Source organism: Pantherophis guttatus, chromosome 15 (assembly GCF_059756535.1).
Source record: "Pantherophis guttatus breed Tessera chromosome 15, ASM5975653v1, whole genome shotgun sequence".
NCBI lineage: Eukaryota > Metazoa > Chordata > Lepidosauria > Squamata > Colubridae > Pantherophis > Pantherophis guttatus.
In genome coordinates, this window is record NC_142077.1 from 20,307,661 (window position 1) to 20,327,453 (window position 19,793).

The 19,793-nt window shown below is 47.3% G+C and overlaps 1 long non-coding RNA gene across 1 annotated transcript; it reads right to left on the reverse strand.

The window, feature by feature from the left end:
* Positions 1-9,717: 9,717 nt before the first annotated feature.
* On the reverse strand, positions 9,718-12,284 carry LOC148112067 (uncharacterized). Its single transcript, XR_015730050.1, has 2 exons — positions 12,143-12,284; positions 9,718-11,853 (listed from the first exon to the last, which is right to left on the reverse strand). It is a non-coding gene; the product is annotated as an uncharacterized LOC148112067 (long non-coding RNA).
* Between the last annotated feature and the right edge of the window lie 7,509 nt (positions 12,285-19,793).

A 19,793-nucleotide genomic window follows, 5' to 3' on the forward strand; every position in this document is an offset into this window, starting at 1 on the left:
TTAAGAAAAATGCTCTATGGTGTAAACAATCTATTTTTAGAGTCCAAGGTCTTTTTTGGGGGGCTAGTGATAAAAAATAGTAAGCTTTCCTTCATAAAGACAACCTGGAGCTGTTGATACCATTCTTGCAAGTTAATGCCATCAACCCTTAGCTTCGGGAAGTCACTGGGTAAATTTCCGACATTATTGGGTCCATTACTTACAACCTGAGGTAGTCCGTGGTCTCGTAAATGCAGAAAATTGCAAAACGGCGTGGGGATGCTCGCAACGAGTCTGCGCGGTCTTCTCGTCAGTTCATGTCTTCCCGGGCCGTCTGCGTAGTCTTGCGCATGCGCGTTGTCCATTTCTTCTTTGGAGTCGTCGTGGAAGGTTCTCCCCATTGCGGCTCGCTCGTTCTGCTCCTCCTCGGACGAATCGGTCTCTGGTTCGATTTTGGGAGTCCTGACGACGGCAGCTGTTCTTCCTCTTCTTTTGAGGGCGTTGGTGCTTGCTTCGGTCTGTGGCGTAGGGCGGTATCGGCAGGGCTCTCTGGGTTCGGGCGTCAGCGCTCTCGTAGTCAGGATGGGAGCGGGCAGGTCTTGAGGCATTGGCTTGCTCGCTCGCTTCTTCGTTAGCTTTTTAGTAATTTTTAGTTTTGGCCCAAATGCGGCAAAAAGCGTTTTCATTGCTGATTTTATTTGGTAGTTTGTTGAATCACCTTCACTTTCTGATTCTGATTCTTCTGAGGTGTTTGAATCTTCTTTTTCATTTTCGTTGTCTGGTAATGTTTTTCGCGCCAGAAATTTTGAATTGAGCTTTTTGATTGGCTCTGCTTCGCTCATCTTGGAGGCCTGTTGAAACCAAGATGGCTGCCGTTCAAAATTTCGCGCGGGATCACCGTTTTTCTTCTTCGCAATGATTTTCTCTGCAGTCATATCACTCACTATTTTTGGGTCTTTAGACTTTTCATTAGTGATGTTTTTCTCTCTCGCTGCTCCGCTGTTCTTCAGCATATCTTGGAGGTTCGCGATGAGGCTTTCATCATTCTTCTGGCTCTTTAATAATTTTAATATCTCTGACCTGAGTTCGTTATTCTCTATCTCGATTTCCTCCTGGTCATCATTTTCATCTATTATTTCTTCGTCTTCAGTGGTGTATTCTTCGGATTCTCTCGAAATTGCGTTTGTGGATTCGTTGATTATTTCTTGTTCTGTTTCCATTTCTTTGCTGTAGGCCCTGGTGTTGGGCCTATCTTTCTTAGACATTTTTAAGTTTTTATTGAGTCAATTAACCATCCTCTGCTACCAGCTTGTTGCAATATTTTCAGGATCAGACTCAATAAGATTAGTAAGAGTTATTTATTTATTTATTTATTTTATTGAATTTCTATACCGCCCTACTCCCGAAGGACTCAGGGCGGTGCACAGCCATGAAATAAAACACATAAATATACAAAATTTAAGATCAAATAAAAATGAATTAAATAAATTTGGCTGAATTAATACTAATTAAAAACCCATAATTTTAAAATACATTTAAAAATTTAAAATTTACAGTTTAAAAGGGAGAAGAATTAGGCGAGGCCGGCTTGATGAAATAAAAGCGTCTTCAACTCGCGGCGGAAGGTGCGCAGATCCGGAATCCTCCGTATCTCTGGGGGGAGCTCATTCCAGATCGTTGGGGCCCCCACAGAGAAGGCTCTCCCCCTGGGGGCCGACAGCCGACATTGTTTGGCCGACGGCACCTGGAGGAGCCCCTCTCTGTGGGAGCGTACTGGTCGGTGGGAGGCTGTTGATGGTAGTAGGCGGTCCCGTAAGTAACCAGGTCCTAAGCCATGGAGCGCTTTAAAGGTGGTAAAGGTTTAAATATATTTCCTTTTATTTACAATAGGCATTCTATATTCACTGAATATTCACAGATAGAAGCAAGGAAAAGGGTGCATGTAGCTCCTTATATATACAATGGGTGGAGCTATATGTGGGAGTGGTGAATTATGAATACATTAACAAGTGAAGAATAAGTTAACCCCTGATACCCCGTTCATATACTATTTACACATTAGAGAATAAGGCATTTACATCTGACAAGGAAGAATACAAATTGCAAGCATTTGCAGATGACCTGGTTTTTATTCTTGAAGAGCCATTAGAATCAACAACTAAATTGATAGATAAGATAGGAGAATATGGGAAAGTAGCAGGTTTGAAAATAAACAAAGAAAAAATGAAGATTTTGATAAAAAAACATGTTAATAAAACAAAAAGAAGAACTGGCGGAAGTATTGAAGATGCAGGTCACAAATAAGGTTAAGTACTTGGGGATATACCTGACAGCAAGATGTAGCACACTCAAAGAGAACAATTATAATAAACTCAAACAACAGATAGTGGCAGATTTGGGAAAATGGGAAAATTTACAACTATCATTGATAGGGAGAATATCAACGATTAAGATGATTATCGCTTTTAAGTTGATTTAAAACCATTGTTATTTTATCAAAATTTTAAATGAAGTTTCAAATAAGGCTTGTAAGTTGAAAGACTTAAGTTAAAAATTATTTGAGTATCATTTTGAAGACAGTTTTTATCCACTTGTTATCATGCAAAACCCTCAGGTTTCTAATCATATCACAAAAATTGTTTCTGAGTCCTTTGCTGAAATCCAGTTATGTCACCAGAGTTCCCATAATCTATTTAGGAAGTGTGATGATGTGTGAGAATGACTTTAGGGATGAGGAGAAGAGAGGCTGCCTAGGGAAGGATTAGCTAAGAGGGGAGAATCCTGCAGCTGCATAATGGGAGGGAAAGAAACTCAGAAAGGATCCTGGCTAACTTTTCAGGCTGAGAAAAGAGTTGGTGGGAGATTTGTTCTTTCAGATCTGCAACATTTTGTTAATGTCGCATTACAATCAAGTAGAATTAGCACATCTGGAGATGTTTTCCATCAGGATGACCAGGGAGAAGATTAGCCTGACAACTTTCTTCTTGATCAACCCATGTTTTCTGGGAATCAACCTGTTGTTTTCAAAGAGTTTATGAATCATCTTTTTTCTTTCTCTGTTCATTTTATTTGTCATCTGCTCTAGAATGTTCCCTATATTTGACCAATTGTATCAATTATATACTTTTTTTATATTTTGTCAGTAAATGATTGACAAATTTTTCTCAAACTTTCTCGTTCACTTATGAAGATGATGACAGTATTTGTATCCTATTTAACCATATTTGGAGATTAGACAATTGTAGAAGAAAGATTCAATGTGGGATAAGAAACAAAGTTTTCTGTTTTTCAATTTCTTTGATGTTCCCATTCTAGTTTCATCCCTTTCTGGAGAAGAATGAATTTTGGAATATTTCTGAGAGGAAACTGTACTTGGACCAAAATGGAGAGATAAAAGCAGATCTGGGCATTAAGGCCTCCTTGGTTCTCCCCAAGGAATATCCCAGGACAGAGGCTCTAGCATATTTTAAAAGACAGAGATTTACTATCAGAGGAGGTGCTCTTTCATGGCTAAAGTCGCTCAATAAGGTGGGAGAAATTTTGGTGTCTTTTCTCTGTTTTCCAAAGCCTGAGGTCCCATTTCCAGTGGGCAAAGCATAGAGTCTCCAGGGTGGTTGGCCTCCCATGCCAGTTGGTGTCATCTCATGGAAGTTCTTCAACAGACGGGACCTAAGTGGAGTGGCTTTGCCATGTTTTATGGAAACCTTTCAAGATCTTACTGGGCAACTTTGAACTTTGAAACTGAAACTTTGTTCTCAGTTTTAAGATGAATATATCATCATACTTAATTTTTTCTCCAATTTCATCCCTCAAGACTTTATTAAATAGAAAAGTACTTTATTGCAATGTTAAATTCCAAAAGGAAAAGGTAAGAACTAAATGAAGAATCTGCCAGTTCTGTTACCTCCTGCATCTGTTTAGAAGTAGTCAGAGGTTTCATATTTACCCCAATGAAGACCAGAGGCTACTTGTCTCTACCCATTTCTACCTCCATTTTCCATGGACGGAGGGTCCTAACATCTTTTCTCTGGCATTCCTTGTTTTTCTGCTCAGTCTCTGCCTCAGTCCAAATGTGTGGAAAATTGTCATCCTGGATTTGTCAAGAGGGCTCGAGAAGGAGAGCCAGTTTGCTGCTATGACTGCATTCCTTGTCCGGAGGGGACCTTCTCCACTCAGGAAGGTGGGTCACACAGAGGAAAATGGGAGGCCTTGCAGGAAGTGGATCCATCCAGAACATTTTCATGAAAGTGCAAGTTAAAAGACACATTTAAGCTCACCTGTATTTTTTTTTTATTTTTAACCTGCACAATTACTTATCTAAACAGAATTAAATCAGAAAGACTTGGAAGGAGGGGCTGGGAAAGAGATGGGAGGAGGGGGTGGCAGACTGGGCAAGCTTTACTAACAGCGGAGGAAATATCTCTTCTGCTTTTTACTTTGGATATGTGCTGCTAACTTTACCTTTCTAGGAATATCTAAGTTCTTTGAAACTTGATGAATTGTTTTAGGTCCACCTTCTGAAAGACCTTTCAATTCATTGTTTATTGGCCTCCCTTGAGGATCACTGAGAAGGTGTCACTGGTCCATAATCTGGTGCTGTGGATAGTTATGGGGGGAACTCATTACACAAATAGTCTGCCAGTCATGTAGATCAATCAATCAATCAATCAATAATCAGAACAGGAAAGGACCTTGGAGGTCTTTTAATCCTACCTCCTGCTCAAGCATTTCAGACAAGTGACTATCCAGTCTCTTCTCAAAAACCTCCAATGTTGAAGCACCCACAACTTCTGGAGGCCAACTGTTCCACTGTTTAATTGTTCTCACTGATAGGAAGTTTCTTCTTAATTCCAGGTTGCTTCCAGATGTTACAAGATGCTGTAGGAATCCTCCAAGTCCAGGATATTAACTGCCATGTGGCAGAACTCTGGATGTTTGCCTAAAAAGATTATATGATTCATTATTAATCTCTAATAATATAGGTTCCTATGAAGATTCTATGCATTACACAGGAAATAATTAACATCCTATGTCTTCCCTCACCTTCATATATCTAGCTACGTTTTTTAAAAAAATATCCTTCTTACGCTCTTTTTAATGAAATAGCTAAGAAATACTTCTTAGAAAATGCCCGTGATAACAGGTGTCACCCAAAGATGGTATTTCTTGACATGTAAAAAACCCAGTATATTAAAGAAATATTACTTTCTGGCTTTCTCAGATACACAAAAATGCACCAAGTGTCCAGATGATAAATATCCAAATGTGGACAGAGTCCAATGTATCCCCAAAGTCATATCCTTCCTGTCTTATGAAGAACATCTGGGCATCATCCTGGTCTCTTTTGCCCTATTCTTGTTCTTAATCACAGGCCTTGTTTTAATCATCTTCATGAAATACCGAGAAACTCCCATTGTCAAAGCCAACAACCGGGACCTCTCCTACATCCTCCTGGTCTCCCTCCTGCTTTGTCTTTTGTCTCCTTCTCTCTTCATTGGTCAACCAAGGAAAGCCACCTGCCTTCTCCGACAAACGGTTTTCAGCATCATCTTCTCAGTTGCCGTTTCTTCTCTCTTGGCCAAAACCATCACGGTGGTGCTGGCCTTCCTGGCCACAAAACCAGGAAACCGAGTGAAGAGATGGTTGGGGAAGAGGTTGGCCAACTCCATCATCCTTTCTTGTTCCGCTGTCCAAATTATCATCTGCTCCATCTGGATGGGAGTTTCTCCCCCCTTCCCTGACTCTGACCTCCATTCCCAGCCTGGAGAGATTATCCTACAATGCAACGAAGGGGCCGTTGTCATGTTCTACGTCACCCTCAGCTACATGGGCTTCCTGGCTGCCATCTGCTTCACGGTGGCTTTCCTGGCCAGGAACCTGCCTGGGGCCTTCAACGAAGCCAAGCTGATCACCTTCAGCATGCTGGTCTTCTGCAGTGTCTGGGTGACTTTTGTGCCCACCTACCTGAGCACCAAAGGGAAATCCATGGTGGCTGTGCAGGTCTTCTCCATCCTGGCCTCCAGTGCTGGTCTGCTGGGCTGCATCTTCATCCCCAAGTGCTACATTATCCTTCTGAGGCCAGACCTCAACACAAAGGAGCAGCTCACAGCCAGAACAAATGTAAAAACATGAAATATAACACAAATGTGATATTGAAAGAATTGTTAAAAGTTTCTTTTATTTGAAAGGAGATATTCTTTCCATTTAGATAGTATGCAGGAATCCAAGAAGAATATATGTCTATGTTTCTTTAATCCCCTTCCCTTTCAGCTCAATAAAGAGAACTCTGGGAAGGTCATTCAGAGGAATTTGATGTTCAGGAACAGCCAATGAACCTGACGCCTTATAAAAATAATTTGAGCATGTTTTCCTACTGAGGGAGCTGAAAAATGTTTCTGTGTGGGAGAAAAGCCTGAGGAGGAAGAATGGCAAGATGGAAGCTGTGGGAAAGAAGCTCCAGTCATGTTGTGTGACAATCTCTGAGAGAAGCCATGAAATACCCAAATGATGTGAAGGTTTCACCTGCTCTCCGCTGGGGAGGCAGATCTGCGCAACTCTTAAATGGCTCCTTCTTGATGTCCTGATGAGACCTACTCTAGAGAAAGAGTGGATCACAACAGCCATCTGGGATTTCACTGGGGCTCACTTTGTCTGGCTCCCTATTTTTTCTTTCCTTATTCAAAAAATAAAAGAGAAATATCTAACAGTGTTCAGGCCCTTTAATGGTCCACTCTACAATTTCTACCTAAAGCCTTTTCTCTGCTCCTCTTCCAAGCTTCTCTTGTCTGTGAAGGGCTGGAGAAGATGCCCAGAGAAAGGAGACCCGGAGACTCTCCCCAGGGGGAGGTTGAGGGGATCCTGTCTAAAGGCATCACAGACTGTGGCAGGAGGGTTCAACGCTGCATCTTCATCCAGGTCCCGGAAGGGGGCGAGCAAGGATGGGAAGAGCTGGGTTTCTAGGAAGCTGCTCTGCTCTCCAACCACCGAGTCTGCTGATTGATTAGAGACCAATTTGTATCTTTCAGAATGGCTCCTAATTGCAAATAGAATCCCACTGAAAATTCCATTTTCAGGGGATAAGAAAAGTTCTGATGGGTCAGAAGGTCAGTCCAAGAGTCACGATGAGCAGAGAGAGGCCTCTGGTTCTCCCACAGGCAGAAGGCAGAGACTTTGCCCAACACGCAACGGGTGTTTCCCCACAACTGAACTTTCCTCCATCACCCCAGACAGTGCTGGACACTCGGCCATCTCCCCATCTAGGACTCCCCAGTTCTGGGATCAGAATATCTGGGGTATCGGAACTGGGGAGTCCCAGATGGAGGGATGTCTCAGTGCCCAACACTGTCTGGGGTGATGGAGGAAGGTTCAGTTGTGGGGAAGCACCCATTGAGTGTTGGGCAAAGCAATAAGTCATTAATATGAGAACATTAATATGAGAAGATTCATATGAGAAAATATTTCCAAGTTTCACTCCCCCAATCAAAAAGTACTAAGGCGGGCCTGGAACGCAGGAGCCTCCTGGTGATTGGCCCAAAGTCCCCCACGGAGTTTCCATGCCTAAGGGAGGATTAGAACTCAGAGCCAGCTGGCTTTCATGCCTAAAACAGGAGCAGGACTCCAAGTCCCCCCATGACTGGCTCCAAGTCCCCCATTTGGCTTTTGTGGGAAGGTGGGATTAAAACTCCGGTGATTGGCATGAAGTCCCTCAGCGGCCTTTGACTCCCCTTACGGTCTCCAGGCACAACTGAAGGCTTCCCACAGACGAAGCTGCTCTCTGCTGCCGCCCCCTGGCTCCCCTCCGCCTGGCGCCCCTCACCTGCCCCGCTCCCTGCCCCCCCCCGCTCGGCCAGCGCCCCCTCCGACAGCCCCGCTCCCGCCTCCCTGGCCTTCCTCCCCTGGGGCTGAGCGAGCGAGCCCTCGCGGGAGCTCCGGGGGTCTGCAGGGGGGGGCATCCGGCGAGGCGGCGGGGAAGCAGCCTTGGGGGGAGCTCCGGGGATGGATTCCTCTCCCTGCGAGGTTGCAGCCGTCGGGCTGCCGGGTGGGGAGAAACGGCAGCTCCCTTCAGCCCGGAGGAAGGCGAGCGAAGGGCAGCGGCAGCAACGGCGCAGAGCGGGAAGCCCTTGGAAGGGGGGGGGGGCTCGGGAGGGAAGGTGCTCGGGGAGGGGGGGTAAAGGTCTCAACGTCCCCCCCCTTTTTTTGTTACCTGCGTCCAGGTGAGCTTCCGAGAGGACCAGCATCACCTGGAGCTTCTCATCCGCTGCAGCTCTGAGGCCTCTCAATTCTCCCCCTCCCCCCTGAAAGGGCACACCGCCTCCCCTCCCCCCACCCCCCTTAATCCCTTCCCCGGTCTTGGTCCGACCCAGCGCTCCCAGGACGGCGGTCCTCCCCCCCCCCCCGGCAGCTCCTGCCCAGAAGCCTTTGGAGGGTCAGCCGAACTCCCCCCCAGGACAGAAAATCCCTTTCTTTCTTTCTTTTTTTTCTTTCTTTCCTCCTTCCTTCCTTTCCTTCCTTCCTTTTTCTTTCTTTCTCTCCTCCTTCCTTCCTTCCTTTTTCTTTCTTTACTCCTTCCTTCCTTCCTTTTTCTTTCTTTACTCCTTCCTTCCTTCCTTTGTTTTCTTTTTCTTCCTTCCTTCTTTCCTTTCTTCCTTCCTTTTTCTTTCTTTCTTCCTTCCATCTTCCTTCCTTCCGTCCTTCCTTTCTTTCCTAACTTCCTTTTCCTTCCTTCCTTCCTTCCTTCCTTCGTTTTCTTTCTTCCTTCCTTCCTTCCTTCCTTCCTGTCTCTGCCTTTCAGGGCGGCTGTTGCGCTGAGGCCCTTTAAGCTCCGTCCTTCCCCCCAAGCCAGGGGGGCTGCGCACTTTCCCTGCCCTCCCTTCCAACATTGTCTCCGGGGAGACTGAGTGGAGACCCAGCTTCCCACCGCGGGATCCAGCCGCCCCCCTGCCCTCCCCCCCCGTTATTGAGCGCCCCCCGCCCTGCTCGGAGGCGTTTGTGCTTTGATGGGGCCTCTTTCTCTGGGCGGGGGGCGGGGGGAGGGGAGGGAACGCGGGGGGGGCTGGAGGGGGTGGGGAGTGCGGGGCAAGGACCTCGGGGGGGGGCTGATGCGGGGCTGGTGCGGCTTCTTCCTCCTGCGGCGCAAGGGTGCGGGGAGGGGGCGAGGGCTGCGTCTACGGGGGGGGAGGCGGGAGGGGCAGGAGAAGGAGGCGATCCGTTTTTGTGCGATCCTCCCCGCCTCCAGGCTGAGCCCAGTGAGCGGGGCCTTGGCACGACCTCTGCGGCGTCTGGAGGGGAAGGAAACGGAGGCAGGAAGGGAAGGAGGGAGCCGGAGGGGCTGGGAAAAAGAAGGGAAAAAGGGGGGAAAAGGAATGCCAATCATCCCTTCACCTGCCCTCCGGTTGCAATTCTTCTGTAACCACCAATAACTGAATGTCAGCCTGACCTGCTCAGGGATCCCGTCAGTGGGAACGTTTCCCTCTTCAGAAGAGATCCCGAGTCTCGGATTCCGGCCATTCCTTCATCTCCCCTCCCTCTTTCTTTCTCTCCCTCTCTCTCTCTTTCTCTCTCTCTCTCCCTCTTTCTCTCTCTCTCTCCCTCTTTCTCTCTCTCTTTCTTTCCCTCTCCCTCTATCCCTCTTTCTCTCTCTCTCTCCCTCTTTCTCTCTCTCTTTCTTTCTCTCTCTCTCTTTCTCTCCCTCTTTCTCTCTCTTTCTCTCCCTCTTTCTCTTTTTCTTTCTCTCCCGTCTTTTCCTTCCACGGAGGTTCCCTCCCTCATCAGCTGCCCCAAAGTCTCTGGGGCTATTTGTGACCTCCTCTTATTCCGCAGCCCTTCCACAACGGAGCAAAGCCCACCCAGCCAGCCCAAACTCCCCGGGAGGCTGGAGGTCCCAGTGGCCGAGAAAGGGACCCAGAGGGGCCGCTTGGAGACGCTGGACCGGAGGAAGGAGGCGCTTCCTCGGGCGGCGGCGCTGTCTGAATGGCCTCCCGAAGGGCCCCCTGCACCTCCAGCCCCGCCCGGCTGCTCGGCTGAAGTCCGGAGGGCGCTGGACCCGGAGCGTCTCCAGGGCTCAATCACTGGGCTAATGGGGAGGAAAGCGCCCCCTGTGGGAAGGAGGCAGAGAGGAGCTGGCAGAGGGAAGGGAAAGGGGGCGGGGCTTCTGAGAAGGGCGGGGGAAAGAGGGAGGAGAATCTGGCTTTAACGCAGCGCCCGCCCTGGGCGCCCATCCAGGTGAGACCCTCAGCATCCCTGCTTAGCACCGGAGACGCTCCAGGAGCGCCGCCTTTCTCGGGCGCTTTGCTCGCTCCTCACCCGCTGCTCCCCCTTTCCCTCTCCTTCCCTCCCTGGCTTTAAGCCCCTCCCTCCTCCTCCTCCTCCTCAACCGCTCCCCTTCCCCCAACCACAACACGCACCCACAAAAACACCCTCCACCTCCCATCCACAGCCAACCAACCAACCAGCCACTCTCCCGCCAAGATCACCCCCAAAAGACTCTGCCCTTCGCAAAGCAACGCCAGCCCCCTCCCCACGCACCCCTCGCCCCCTCCCCAAACGCTCCTTTTCTGTAGTTGCACCTCCCGGCTCCCCCCTCGCCTCGCCCAAAGGAGGCTCCACCTCCACCCCCCCCCAAAAGGCCCGTTTCGACTCACCTTGATCTCGGAGGGATCCACTTTTATGTCTCCCCCCCCCCCAAGGGAGACCAACTCTCACCTTCTCCAGAGGCTCTTTTCTACAGTTGGGGGAGCGAAGAAGCGCGGAGCTTTCTCCCTCCTCCCCCTGGGACTTTCAACTAAGCAGAAGATGCGGCTTGGGGGTCTCCGGGAGCCCCTCGGCCCCCAGCCAGCTGCCCTTGACAAAAGGGGAGGCAGAAAGAGGGTTTAATTTCTTGTCTTGGGGGCCCCTCTCCTGCCCCTCCACTGGCTTCTTAGGAAGCCCCTGCCAGGTAGAAGGACCGCCATCCTCGGGTGCTGCTTGGGACAAAGACTGGGGGGGGGGGGAGACTAACGGAGGGCAATGAAATCCGGGGCCTCCTTTCAGGTCATGGGGGGGGAGAATGGAGAGAGCTCAACTCTGCAGTTGCATTAAAAGCTCCGCAGTGATGCCGGCGCTCTTGGAACCTCACCTGGACGCAGGTAAAAAGGGGGGAGCTGGGACCTTCTCCGGGGCCAAGAGAAGATCCGCTTCCCTCCTGCCCTCCTCCCCCCTTCCTGGCGCCGCAGCTGCTCCGGACCTTCCCCAACCACCGGCCTCCGTTTGGCCCCAGCCGGATGCAGCGCAGCCTCGAAGGGAAAGGAATAGGCGAATAGGAGCTGGAGCCTTGCTTTGGATTACAATTCTCAGAATCCACGACGTTGCTCGCATTGGCTGGAGTTGATGGGATTTGTAGTACGAAATACAAGGGGGCGCGATCTGCTTTACCTGCACTGCGCAAATCCTACCCCCTTCCCTTCATTGCTTGAGTGGAGAAATACTTCAGAGCCCCCCCTAGGACTACAAAGCCAATTCCCGAAGAGGAAAGAGGAGCCCGTAGGATTGTAGAGGAAACCTCCTGATTGGCCGAACCTGTTGATCCCTCGACCCCCAGGAGAGGCTTTGCAGTCAGAGATGAAAGGAAGACAGCCAGAAGTCCACAAACGGAGTAGATCCTAGACGGAAGGCGGGACTCGGAATCCCTGGGAGGCTTTCAGGGACCCGGATGGTCTTATCCGTCCTCGGATGCTCAGAGGAAGTTTAAAGGGCTTCACTGACCGGGATTTGAGTAACGGTCGACTCTTCCTCCTCTGCCTGGGGTGGGGGCTCTCCTTCTCTGGCGGACTGGAGCCTGGAGCGCAGGAGGCAGGGGCTCTTTCCCAGAGAGCCCAGAGACGGGGGAGCTGGGAGAGTCTGGAGGGCAGGAAGAGACTCTGCTTAGCAACTCACGGAGTCTCTTTACAGTTATGGCAGAGAATTGCTTTAGTCTGGGGAGAGGTTTGTTGGTAAGTGAATAAGAATAACGGAACTACTCAGGAGTAACTTCCAGGGCTGGAATTCAGCCGGTTCTCCCCCGTTTGTTAATTTTATGCGCAGTTCTGAGAACCGGCTGAATTGCCTCGGCCTGGCCCCTCCTCCCGGCCTTCCTTGCCTTGCCCCACCTCGCCCCTCCCCTCCTAAGCCCCCCCCCTTAAAAAAGTACCTGTTTCGAGATCCCATGGACCACTTTGGCTCAGGCAATGGGATTCCCCGCCCGGTTCCCTCTCTCCGCCAAGCGAAGGAAGCGTACAAATGCTGCCGAGGCCAGAATGGGGCTTCCTCCAACTTCGGCATTGGGTGGGTCCAGAAAGAAGGAGGACCAATGGGAAGTCTCCCTTCTGCAGCGTCATCCGTCTCCGGGCAGAGTCTCCCTTGACTTCACCCACTGGAGGAGAGAGTTCCGCGCAGAGAAGAAGCCCCAGTTGGTTCTTCAGGCCAAGATCCCCCCTCCCCATTTCTCCGTTCCGCTCTCCTCCTTCAGCTGAAGCCCCCAAAGGACTCTGCCTGGAGACCGATGACGCTAGGGCAGGGAGAATTCCCATTGGTGCTGCCCCTCGTTCTGACCCTTCCCATCTCAAAAGTCCTAGACAAACGTTTCCTGCCCCCCCCCCAATGCAGAACCGCGGATTCCTCCTCTGGAGCATCTGGTGGAAAAGGGGGAAATTGCTTTTATCACTCAAAGCCTCTGAAGAAAGTTCATAACTGATCTGAACAAGCAATGAAGAAAGCTGTGCTATATTTGAGGTCAGATCAAAGGCAAAATATTAGCTTTTAATAAATCCAACCTGGTTCTCATGCATGTATTACAATAGTTTGCTAATTAGACATTGTTTAAACTATTGAAGACAGAATATTAGCAAGATTAAACTGATCCGTTTGGGGATACACGGGTATAATTTTAAATCGTTTTTTAATTGGGTTACTGATTTTAATTTGGTATTGTATTGTGATTTGTATTGAAGTTGTCATTTTGTAAGCCGCCTTGAGTCCCTAGGGAGAAAGGCGGCATATAAATCGCAACAAATAAATAAATAAATAAGATTGTATCATAATAATGGAAAATAGTAAATTAAAAAACTATAAAAACTGTAAATCATATTACTATATCACCCTACAATTTACTGCAATTAGATTAACACGTGGAAATGCCAATGGAAGTAGTCTATTCCAACAAAGGGCCTATTATAATTTTTGAGGATTGTGGCATCTCTTTTTGCTACTATATCCCAGATTCTTTGTGGAGGATTCTTTTTAGTTTTAAATTTTATGCCAATACCCGTATTTTCTGATTTTAGACAGAGCAGAAATTGTGTAAATTCCCAAATCAGCTCTGAGGGCAGCAGCTGGAGCCCTTTTGTCCACCCCAAGATCCTCCTCAGAGGCTGAGATTGGGTTGGTTCTGCTGGTGGTTTCTCTCTGAAGCCCCAAACATCAGATTGAGGGGAAACTGGGCCTCCGATACTTTAATAATTGGGGCTGAGGAAGCTGGAAAGCTATGATTTTTTAATTTTTAACACTAGATTCACTCTTGTCCGTGCTCTAAATGAGCTCCTTTGATGAGGGAGCCAAGATTCAGTCTCGGAGAAAACTAACCCAGGTTAGGAAAGGTGTTACTTGCTCTACTGGATTACCCTCAAATAGGCATCTATGGCTATGATGTTGTTTTCCAAGGACCATCACTTTTGAACTTGATTTATTAATTATCAGATAATTATTATGACAAAAGAATCCAAGTGTTCTTCACAGGGTATGCAATCCAATATTTAAGTGTGATAATATCATATCATCAGTGTCAATCACAATCAGTGTGTTCCAATAAGTCTTTAACAGGCTAAACATGTGTACCTATAACAGAAGTTATGACAGAATAAAAAGGTTGGAAGGGACCTTGGAGGTCTTCTAGCTCAAGCAGGAGACCCTGTACTATTTCAGACAAATGATTGTCCAGTCTCTTCTTAAAAGCCTCCAGTGATGGAGCACCCACAACTTAGGAAGGCGAGACGTTCCATTCCTCACCATTAGGAAATTTCTCCTTATTTCTAGGTTCTTCCTCTCATTGCTTACTTTCCATCCATTGTTTCTTGTCTTGCTTTCTGGTTGCTTTGGAAAATAGGTTGACCCCCTCTTCTTTGTGGCAGCCCCTCCAATATTGGTACCGTAAGGTCCTGCCTCTACTCCCCAAATCAAGAAAGTATCAAGGACTCTTGAGGCAGCACATTTCAAAAGGAGCCTTTGATTGAAAGGAATGGATTGCAAGACAAAAGCAAAGCATGCTCTGAGTTCCCCCCAGGCAATTCCGTTAGGATAAAGTGGTTTGAAACCCCTCCTCTGAGTTGGATGCTGAATCCACAAGTGCGAAGATCTTGAGAAAGAGATGAGGATTCCTTCCCATGTGTTTCTTCTGTGAGACTTCCAAACTGAAAGAGAACAGATGCCCCCACCCCCCACCCCGTACTGTTGTGACCCAGGCCCAAGTAGGTAGTAGTTGATGCAAACGGTTCAAAAACAAACAGACTTTATTAGAACAGATGAGAATTAACTCATTCTCAGTGTAGTCCAAACTAAATTAAAACAATCTCTTCATAACAGAAATTCTTCAGTCTAATCACCAACCTTGGTATAATTAGGCAAACTGCCAAAGGCTTCTCTTGGCAAAAGTTCAAAAGCAGAAGACGCCAACAAGAGATAAATGCAGCAAGACAAGAACAAGTCTATCAATGTTTTCCGACAAAGAACCCAAGAGCCGTTGCTGGTCTTTTAAGCCTTATGGGAGGGGCCAATCATCTCTTGGCCCTACTCCTGAGTCGTCCTCTCTGCTTGAGCTGCTCTTGCCTTCTGGCAGCTCTTCTCATGCGTGCACTAGGAACAGGCTCCTCCTGTTCCTCTGCCTCTCTACTGTCAGCCACTGGAGGCTCCAGAGTCCGCACATTACTCCCCGATGTCCCTGGCCCCATCTCTGCCTCCGACACAGAGCCCTCATCCGGGCTTTCCCCAGCCTCCAGGACTGGCCCACGTTCTTCCTCAGCCTCCTCACTGTCTGACTCCGCTGCCAGCTCCACAGGCTGCTGGCGGACCACAACATGTCCATCCCCCAAAGTAAATCCAAGCACAGGGCAGAACAGGCGACAGAGTAAAAGTTATAAACTAGGGAATTACAGGATACGTAGGAAAACAGGATGAGAGCCATAAGTGAGTAAAAGGATCCGGGGTCCCCTCCCCACTTGAATGGCAGTTTCACATAGGGACCTGATGTCAGCTTTGGAAGCCACGTTAGGTACTGACAGATACACTGCTGTCATGTCACCTCTAGTCCTTTTCACTAGGCTGGCCATAGTCCTAGTCATTGTTACCAAAACAGGGAAGATGGCTGCAGCCCAGGTCTTTGCTTGGAAGACTGTGCGGTGTGTTTACCTCAATTGAAAATGGGGATGTAAAATGGATCAAAATAAAAAGGGCAACATGGTAAGAAGAACTTCAGCTATTTGGTTGTGGATAAATGAGAGTTTTACAGTTGACCCAACTTGCCATGCCAGCCACTCTGAGAATGGGCAGGTCACCTCTGTGGCACACATTTTGTGAGTGTGTCAATAAAAGCATTTCAGACGTTCTCCGGCACACGCAAAAATGGCCTCCTCTCGATTTTGATCTGGAACGGACAAATGACTCCTTCAAACCACCATAAGGCCAGGATATGAAAAGGAGAAGGCCCACTCATATAACACAACTGAATTAGTTCAGAGCAAGGTGAGGTCCGTCTGGGCTGAACAGGCAGTTTGAGATTGGAGACTTTCTGCTCTAGTCCCAGAAATCTCTTTATTTTAAATGATTTATAGAGCCACCCGTCTCACATGAATGACATACCAGACTCCATGCTCACAAAGCACTAGAAACTTGAATTTGATTTGGGAATTAATCTCTCCCTTCAATGGCTGGGGTAAGATTTTTATTTCACAAATAGGAAAGCTTACACATTTTTTAAACAGAAATTGTAAATCCTTTCAACTGGTGCAGAAAGTAATGTTAACACTATAACTATTTTAGCTATTTTCTATAAGCTGTTTGACGACACTATTTTCTGTAACGTCCAATTTCACTTCATCTTCCAATCTCTCTGCTCTGCGTCTCCAATAGATTTGCTTAAGGCTGACTTTTATCATTCTTTGCTTTTAATTTCTGTACATCTCATGGATCACACCCTACAGAGCTAAAGAACTTTTTCTACAGATAATTTATCTTTTTTTTTTTTTGATGTTCACTTTTGATTTTTTTTTATTATTATTATTATTATTTATTAGATTTCTATACCGCCCTACTCCCGAAGGACTCAGGGCGGTGCACAGCCAAACAATAAAAACACATACAATACAAAATTTAAAAAATAGAATAAAATCAAATTAAATAATTTTGGCCCCGACAAATTTAAAACCCCAAACTTTTAAAACCAATTTAAAATTGAATATATAAATACTAAAAAATATTTAAAATTTTAAAAATCTTTTATAAAAGAGGGGGAAAATTAGGCCAGGCCGGCCTGGTGAAATAGTAAGGTCTTTAAGGCGCGGCGGAAGGTGCGCAGATCCGGGATCCTCCGTATCTCTGGGGGGAGCTCGTTCCAGATAGTAGGTGCCCCCACAGAGAAGGCTCTCCCCCTGGGGGCCGCCAGTCGGCATTGTTTGGCTGATGGCACCCGGAGGAGCCCCTCTCTATGGGAGCGTACCGGCCGGTGGGAGGCTATTGGTGGTAGTAGGCGGTCCCGCAAGTACCCGGGTCCTAAGCCATGGAGCGCTTTAAAGGTGGTAACCAAAACCTTGAAGCGCACCCGGAAGACCACCGGGAGCCAGTGCAGCTCGCGCAGGAGAGGTGTTACATGGGAACGCCATGTCGCTCCCATTACCACCCGCGCGGCCGCACTCTGCGCCAGTTGGAGCCTCCGGGTGCTCCTCAAGGGGAGCCCCATGTAGAGAGCGTTGCAATAGTCCAGGCGGGAGGTGACAAGGGCATTTTTCTTCCATCAAAGTCTAAATTTTACTTTGTTGTTGTTGTTTTTTAAATATATTTTTAAATATTCCTTTGTTTTCTGTGACCCTTCACTCCTTCTGATTCTGGGCTGCATCTGAACAGGATTTCCTAAAAGAAAGCAGATTTCACATTCAAATCCTCCAGTTCTTTCTTTTTCTCTTTAAACATTTTATTATTTATAGAATAAAATATAAAAATACAAAATCAAAAAAGAAGAGACAGGCGGGGGGAGAGAAGGGGAAAGGGAAATGAGGGGGGAGGGAGAAAAGAAAAAAAAGTGCTGACCAGACATCCTCTGTTCAAAAAAAAATAAAGCATTAAAATTGAACCTCTTTACTTTTCCATAATAATATAAAGGGTTTCCTAAAACAAAGCAGATTTTGCATCCAAATCCTCCAGTTCTCAGGGAAGACAAAAATCCCGCCACTCTTTCTCTCTAGTTGCTTCTATTCCCGCCCCCTTCGTCATCACAGCCCTGTAGCCAATCAAACGGAGGAAAGAGACGGTTGCCTGGGAGCTTCCCTGCCCTCAGCCTGATGGAGAAGAGCTGAAGGAGCCAAGCCCCCCAAAAAGGGGGGGGTGTCAAATAAAGAGCAAAATTCAGAGCTTTGGGGGGGAGAGAAAGAGGCAAAATCTCCCAGAATTGCCGAGGGAGGGGGGCTTCCCCAGAAAAACCCCTTCCCCAGAAAAGGCTGCAATGAAGAGGCTCTCCTCAGCTGGGGGCTCTGGAGGGGCCACGGGGGACCCCATCTTCCTCATAGTCACGGAGGGTCCCTTCCATGGTGAGGCCAGCCCCCTTTTCCTCTAGGGCAACCCCAGATCCCCCTTGGAAGACCCAGCCCTGCATAGCTTCTCCCCCACAGGAGCCTCTCCAGGAAAGACACGGAGCCCAAGCGAGGCTGGAGAAACCCCAGGGGCTGTGTCCCCCTAACATTCAACCCTGGGACCCATAAACCATGTTAGTCTGTTCCCAGGAATGCCCCAGATCCCCTCCTCCTTCCTGGCCATCATGGGCTTTCTCCGTGGGTCTGGGCTTTGCTTTCCCCCTGAGTGCCCCATGCATGGAAAGAGGTGGCTGAGCAACATGGGATATGGTCTCCCCCCTTCCCAGGACTCAGAAGATGGAAGTTGGATTTTGCAGATCAGCTTTCCATCTGCAACACGAGGATCCTGAGCTCCCCTTCCCTCCTTTCGTCCCTCCCTCCCCGCCCTAAATGGGGAAAGAGGCAGCCTTGATTTCTCCATCTCTTTTCACTTGGCTTTCTCTAATTTCTCTCTCTCCCTCTCCCTCCCTCTCTCTCTCTCCCCCTTTCCCCCCTCCCTCTCCCTGTGATTTTTTTTTTAAATCCGCAAAGTTCGAATAACTACTTTTTCACTAAAGTTGATTTTGTTCTTAGAGACTGGCTGCACTATTGCATCAGCCTTTTTGTGTGTTGCCCTTGAGCATTAACTTTCAAAATAAAGTAAATTTTAGCTCCAACTCAGCTGGCAGCTATTTCAGATCTGTGGCAGGCTCTGGCATTAACTGGTCCCTGGAGTTTTGTCTTTCATCACTATGCAAACAAATATCAGATTTATTTGTTATTTCAGCCACTGGTGCCATGTATTCACTGCTTGGAGCTCCCAAAACTCTCAATTCTAGATGACCGATTTAATTCCATCTCTGCTCTTGTTATTTTGAATCACATGGGGATTATTTCCCTTTCATTTCCCTCCAGAGAAATGCCCAACGATCTCTGACTGCAAGAACTAGCTGAATTATCCAGGGATCCCTCCTGAGAGGGAGAATTATGATAAAAGTTTCAGCTCTGCTCTTTGGCCGAATCCTTCAGGGGAGACTTTGGGAAGAGAAATATGGAGTTTGGGGACAGGCAGAGTCTGTGCTCTTGAATGTACATCTCTCTCCTTTCCAGATGAAGCTGAGTGTTTTTCTGTGTTTCAATGAGGAAAGCAACTGGATATTCCACCTTCTGAGAGTCCTTTGATTCTTCTAAATCTTCTTTAGAAACAGGAAAGGGATTCATTGATTCACGCCATGAATGATGGACCTCCTGCTTCTGCTTCTGATGCTGCTTTTGTCCCATCCAGTCTCTGGGAAGCTGAGAATGAAATGCCCGCTGAGTTCGGAGAACCAGGATGGAAAACAACCACAGAGCTACTACAGCCCAGGAGACCATCTAATCAGTATAGTCATCAGTGGAAGGGAAAGATTACATACAAAGTTGTTTTTTAACGTGGCTCCTTCTCTTCAGTTTGATTTCCATGATCTGTAAGTCATTCAGGGTGATGGAGTTGCAGTCCCTCCATTCTAACACTCTCCTTCTTTTGGGGTGTTTTTTTTCTTCATTTTTTCCTATATTGGGGGATATATCTAATTTCCTGAATGATTTTTATTTTATTTATTTATTTAATTTAATTTATATACCGCCCTACTCCCGAAGGACTCAGGGCGGTGAACAGCCACAAGATAAAAGTACATCATACAAAAGTTAAAAACCATTTAAAAGTATATTAAATAAATTTGGTCCAATAAATAATTTTGATTTCCATGGCTTCTCTCTTTTGTCTGATTTTGTGAAAGAGACTCAAAAAGGGGTCTGAAAAAAAGCTGAAAGGGCTGCAGATTATTTTCCTCTCTCCCTTCAATCCTCAATTTATCACTTGGATAATGAATTTTATTTAAAGTAGTGGTGGAATCAGTTGTAGTTGCCGTACCTCAGCCCATTTCCATACTTGTGTAACTGATCATTGCTTTTGGATCAATGTTGATTTAAGGCTCAGTAGGCTTCTGGAGG